The sequence below is a fragment of the Grampus griseus genome, assembly GCF_964374135.1.
Source record: "Grampus griseus genome assembly, chromosome: 1".
Taxonomy (NCBI): Eukaryota; Metazoa; Chordata; class Mammalia; order Artiodactyla; family Delphinidae; genus Grampus; species Grampus griseus.
This window is the reverse complement of record NC_139017.1, coordinates 58097008-58102604: the sequence shown is the minus strand read 5'-3', so window position 1 is coordinate 58102604 and position 5597 is coordinate 58097008. Positions and strand designations below refer to the sequence as shown.

At 44.7% G+C, this 5597-nt stretch overlaps 1 pseudogene across 1 annotated transcript; it reads left to right on the top strand.

The window, feature by feature from the left end:
- The first annotated feature begins 2288 nt into the window (after positions 1-2288).
- LOC309820610 (small ribosomal subunit protein uS2-like) lies at positions 2289-3189 on the top strand (annotated as a pseudogene). The gene has a single exon. The product of its transcript is annotated as a small ribosomal subunit protein uS2-like (transcript).
- Positions 3190-5597: the final 2408 nt, after the last annotated feature.

Here is a 5597-nt window from a genome sequence, read left to right as displayed (position 1 = left end):
TTTCTCTTCTTCTTTTGGGACCTCTATAATTCGAATGGTGGTGCATTTAATGTTGTCCCAGAAGTCTCTGAGGCTGTCCTCAATTCTTTTCATTCTTTTTTCTTTATTCTGCTCTGCAGTAGTCATTTCCACTATTTTATCGTCAAGGTCACTTATCCATTCTTCTTCCTCAGTTGTTCTGTTATTGATTCCTTCTAGAATATTTTAAATTTCATTTATTGTGTTGTTTATCTTTGTTTGTTTGCTCTTTAGTTCTTTTGGGTCCTTGTTAAACGTTTCTTGTATTTTCTCCATTCTATTTCCCAGATTTTGGATCATCTTTACTGTCATTATTCTGAATTCTTTTTCAGATAGACTGCCTATTTCCTCTTCATTTGTTTGGTTTGGTGGGTTTTTACCTTGCTCCTTCATCTGTTGTGTATTTCTCTGTCTTCTCATTTTGCTTAACTTACTGTGTTTGGGGTCTCCTTTTCACAGGCTGCAGGTTCATAATTCCTGTTGTTTTTGTTGTCTGCCCCCAATGACTAATGTTGGTTCAGTGGGTTGTGTAGGCTTCCTGGTAGAAGGAACTGGTGCCTGTGTTCTGGTGGATGAGGCTGGATCTTGTCTTTCTGGTGGGCAGGACCACTTCCAGTGGTGTGTTTTGGGATGTCTCTGAACTTATGATTTTAGGCAGCCTGTCTGCTAATGGGTGGGGTTGTGTTCCTGTCTTGCTATTTATTTGGCTTGGGGTGTCCTGCACTGTAGCTTGCTGGTCAATGAGTGGAGCTGGGTCTTGGCATTGAGATGGAGATCTCTGGGAGATTTTCACCATTTGATATTACGTGGAGCTGGGAGGTCTTTGGTGGACCAGTGTTTTGAACTCGGCTCTCCCACCTCAGAGGCACAGGCCTGACGCCCGGCTGGAGCACCAAGACCCTGTCATCCACAGGGAAAAACAGAAAACGAAAAAATATATATATATATATATATATATATATATATATATATATATATATATATATATATATATACATATATATATATATCGTTGTTCCAAAAGTCCGCTGCCTCAATTTGGGATGATTCGTCGTCTAGTCATGTATTCCACAGATGCTGGGTACGTCAAGTTGATTGTGGAGCTTTAATCCGCTGCTCCTGAGGCTGCTGGGAGAGATTTCCCTTTCTCTTCTTTGTTCACACAGCTCACAGGGGCTCAGCTTTGGATTTGGCCCCGCCTCTGCGTGTAGGTCACCTGAGGGCACTTGTTACCGCTCAGACAGGATGGGGTTAAAGGAGCAGCTGATTCGGGGGCTCTGGCTCACTCAGACCGGGGGGAGGGAGAGGTACGGAATGCGAGGCGAGCCTGCGGCGGCAGAGGCCGGCATGACGTTGCACCAGCCTGAGGCGCGCCATGCGTTCTCCCGGGGAAGTTGTCCCTGGATCCCGGGACCCTGGCAGTGGCGGCTGCACAGGTCCTGGGAGGGGAGGTGTGGATAGTGACCTGTGCTCGCACACAGGCTTCGTGGTGGCAGCAGCAGCAGCCTTAGCGTCTCATGCCCGTCTCTGGGGTCCGCGCTTTTAGCCGCGGCTCGCGCCCGTCTCTGGAGCTCCTTTAAGCAGCGCTCTTAATCCCCTCTCCTCTCGCACCAGGAAACAAAGAGGGAAGAAAAAGTTTCTCGCCTCTTTGGCAGCTCCAGACCTTTTCCTGGACACACTCGCAGCTAGCTGTGGTGCACTAGCCCCCTTCAGGCTGTGTTCACGCAGCCAACCCCAGTCCTCTCCCTGGGATCTAACCTCCAAAGCTGGAGCCTCAGATCCCAGCTCCCACCCGTCGCGGCGGGTGAGCAGACAAGCCTCTCGGGCTGGTGAGAGCTTGCAGGCACCGATCCTCCCTGCAGGACTCTCTCTGCTTTGCCCTCTGCACCCCTGTTGCTGCTCTCCCCTCCGTGGCTCTGAAGCTTCCCCCCTTCGCCACCCACAGTCTCCGCCGCCCGCGAAGGGGCTTCCTAGTGTGTGGAAACTTTTCCTCCTTCACAGCTCCCTCCCACTGGTGCAGGACCCGTCCCCATTCTTTTGTCTCTGTTTTTTCTTTTTTCTTTTGCCCTACCCAGGTACGTGGGGAGTTTCTTGCCTTTTGGGAGGTCTGAGGTCTTCTGCCAGCTTTCAGTAGGTGTTCTGTAGGGATTGTTCCACATATAGATGTATTTCTTATGTATTTGTGGGGAGGAAGGTGATCTCCACATCTTACTCTTCTGCCATCTTGAAGCTCTAGCCCTCCCATCGTAACTTAAAGGGAAACTTCCACAATGTCTGGAGCCCTTGATGTCCTGCAGATGAAGGAGGAGGATGTCTTCAAATTCCTTGCAGCAGGAACCCACTTAGGTGGCAGCAACCTTGACTTCCAAATGGAATAGTACATGTACAAAAGGAAGAGAACCTAGGAGAAGCTTCTGTTGGCAGCTCGTCCCATTATTGCCATTGAAAACCCAGCTGATGTCAGTGTCATATCCTCCAGGAATACTGGCCAGCGAGCTGTGCTGAAGTTTACTGCTGCCACCGGAGCCACTCCTATTGTGAGCCACTTCACTCCTGGAACCTTCACTGACCAGATCCAGGCAGCCTTCCGGGAGCCAAGACTTCTGGTGGTTACTGATCCCAGAGCTGACCACCAGCCTCTCACAGAGGCCTCTTACGTTAACCTGCCTACTATTGCTTTGTGTAACGCAGACTCTCCTCTGTATTATGTGGACATTGCCATCCCATGCAACAAGAAGGGAGCCCAGTCAGTGGGTCTGATGTGGTGAATGCTCGCCGAGGATGTTCTGCACATGCGTGGCACCATCTCCCGTGAACAACCATGGGAGGTCATGGCTGATCTCTGCTTCTACAGAGATCCTGAAGAGATTGAAAAGGAAGAGCAGGTGACAGCCAAGAAAGCTGTGACCAAGGAGGAATTTCAGAGTGAATGGTCTGCTCCAGATCCTGAGTTCACTGCTTCTCAACCTGAGGTGGCAGACTGGTCCGAATGTGTGCAGGTGCCCTCTGTGCCTATTCAGCCGTTCCCCACTGAAGACTGGAGTGCTCAGCCTGACACTGAAGACTGGTCTGCAGCTCCCACTGCTCAGGCCACTGAATGGGTAGGAACAACCAGTGAATCATCTTAAGCTGTTCTTCCACACTCTTAAAATGGAAATAGGTTGACGGAAAACAAAAAGTTTAAAAAAAAAAAAGTCTACAAATAACAAATGCTGGAGAGGATGCAGAGAAAAGGGAACCCTCCTACACTGTTGGTAGGAATGTAAGTTGGTGCAGCCACTGTGGAAAACAGTATGGAGGTTCCTCAGAAAACTAAAAATAGAATTACCAATAGGATCAAGCAATCCCACTCCTAGGCAAATATCCAGACAAAACTATAATTCAAAAAGATACATGCACCGCTATTTCATAGCAGCACTATTCACAATAGACGAGACATGGAAACAACCTAAATGTCTGTCCACAGATGAATGGACAAAGAAGATGTGGTACATATATACAATGGAATACTACTCAGCCATAAAAATGAACGAAATAATGCCATTCACAGCAACATGGATGCAACCAGAGATTATCATACAAAGTGAAGTAAGTCAGAAAGAGAAAGATAAATACCATATGATATCATTTATAAGTGGAATCTAAAATATGACACAAGTGAACCTATCTACAAAACAGAAACAGACTCACGGACATAGAGAACAGACTGGTGGTTGCCAAGGGGGAGGGGGTTGGGATAGGGATGAAGTGGGAGGTTGGGGTTAGCAGATTAAGCTTTTATATATAGAACGGATAAACAAGGTCCTACTGTATAGCACAGGGAACTATATTCAATATCCTATGATAAACCATAATGGAAAAGAGTATTTTAAGAAAAGAATGTATATATATGTATAACTGAACCACTTTTCTGTACAGTAGTAATTAACACAACATTATAAACAACTGTACTTCAATAAAAAAGAAAAGAAAAGAAAAAAGAAATGCAACTAGATGCACACCAAACATAAAAGAATGTTCTCAGCAGCAATGATGACCAAAAACTGGGAAAGATCCAAATGTCCATCAAAAGTAGAATGGATAGGGACTTCCCTGGCAGTCCAGTGGTTGACTCTGCGTTTCTAATGCAAGGGGCACGGGTTCAATCCCTGGTTGGGCAACTAAGATCCCACATGCTGCATGGCATGGCCAAAAAAATTAAAAATTAAAATAAAAAAAAGTAGAATGGATAAATCCTTATGTATTTATACAATGTAATACCATATGACAGTGATAATCAGGGAACTACAGTCACATGCAACAGCTATGAATGATTGTCATTGAGTGGAAGAAGCTACCACAAAAGAGTACATGTTGTAGAAATTCATTTATAAAAACTCTAAAAATTAGGAAAAATAATATTTGGTGATAGGATCCCAGTTCCCTTTGGGTATTGGAGGTCGGGGCTGGGAGAGGACATTACGGGGGATTCTTGAGTTCTGGTGATGCTTTACTTCTTCATCTGGGTAGTTACACCCATCTGTTCACTTTGAGAAAATTCATGGCAATAAACACTTAGAATTTTTTAAATAAATAAAATATCACTTCCAAGAAGGTGTCAACCCCATGATGAAGGTTAGCTCTTCTTGTTTTATACTTCTGTATATCGCATATGCTGTCTCTATATAATCTATTTTATGACCCTCTTCACACTCATAGTCACTTGTTCAATATTTTTCTTAAGCTCTGTAAGGGCATAGAGTTTATGCCCCAACACCTAGCACAGTGCCCACAAAGGTAGATAGTTAATAAATATTTTTCGCATGATTAAATGAATCTCAATGACACCTTGCACTAAGGTGAATTTTGAATATGCCTGCTCACTCTTCTGAGTTGATCTCAAACTTTTCTGCTTGCTTGAAAGAGTACATTCCTCCACACTAGTCTCCTGAGAGCACAACCTTTTTTTTCTTCCTCCAAGTGTGATTTCCCTGTCATGTACATTCATGGCACCCATAAATATTAAAAGCATGACCAAATGTTCCGCAGTTGGAATATGTTGAGTGAATGACTCAATGAGAAGTGTCCTTCTGTTGTGTGATTAAACAAGACACATAATATTACATGTTGTCAGAACAGGGTGAAGTCAACATAGTCTAGATTAATGTGGATGTTACTGGCTTGTCCATGGCCAGAATGGATGGGGAATCTGGCATTGTCCCTGGCCAATGGAAAAAAACTTAGACAAGTTCTGAAGCTAATATTTTTTGATCTTTCCATACCCTGAGCAGCATTTCTTCGCTACTGTGGATTGGGGAGAAGGTAGGATTATTCAGAACACATGGAGCACTTGGGGAAAGAGAACACGAAACACTTAAAACTCGACTCTGATAAACATAAAACTTGTGTCCTGCCAAGTTCAAATGCAGTTTTTCCAAGATACAAATTTCATGGATAAGTTCAGGGAACCAAAGGGACATTTGATCAGTTGGCAACTGAGCTGAAGCTGGTTCAGGATCCAAATTCTTTCCTCACATCTTCACATCCAACCCCTCCCCCCACTCCACTACTACTTGGGTATCCCATGGTGTCATATTTAG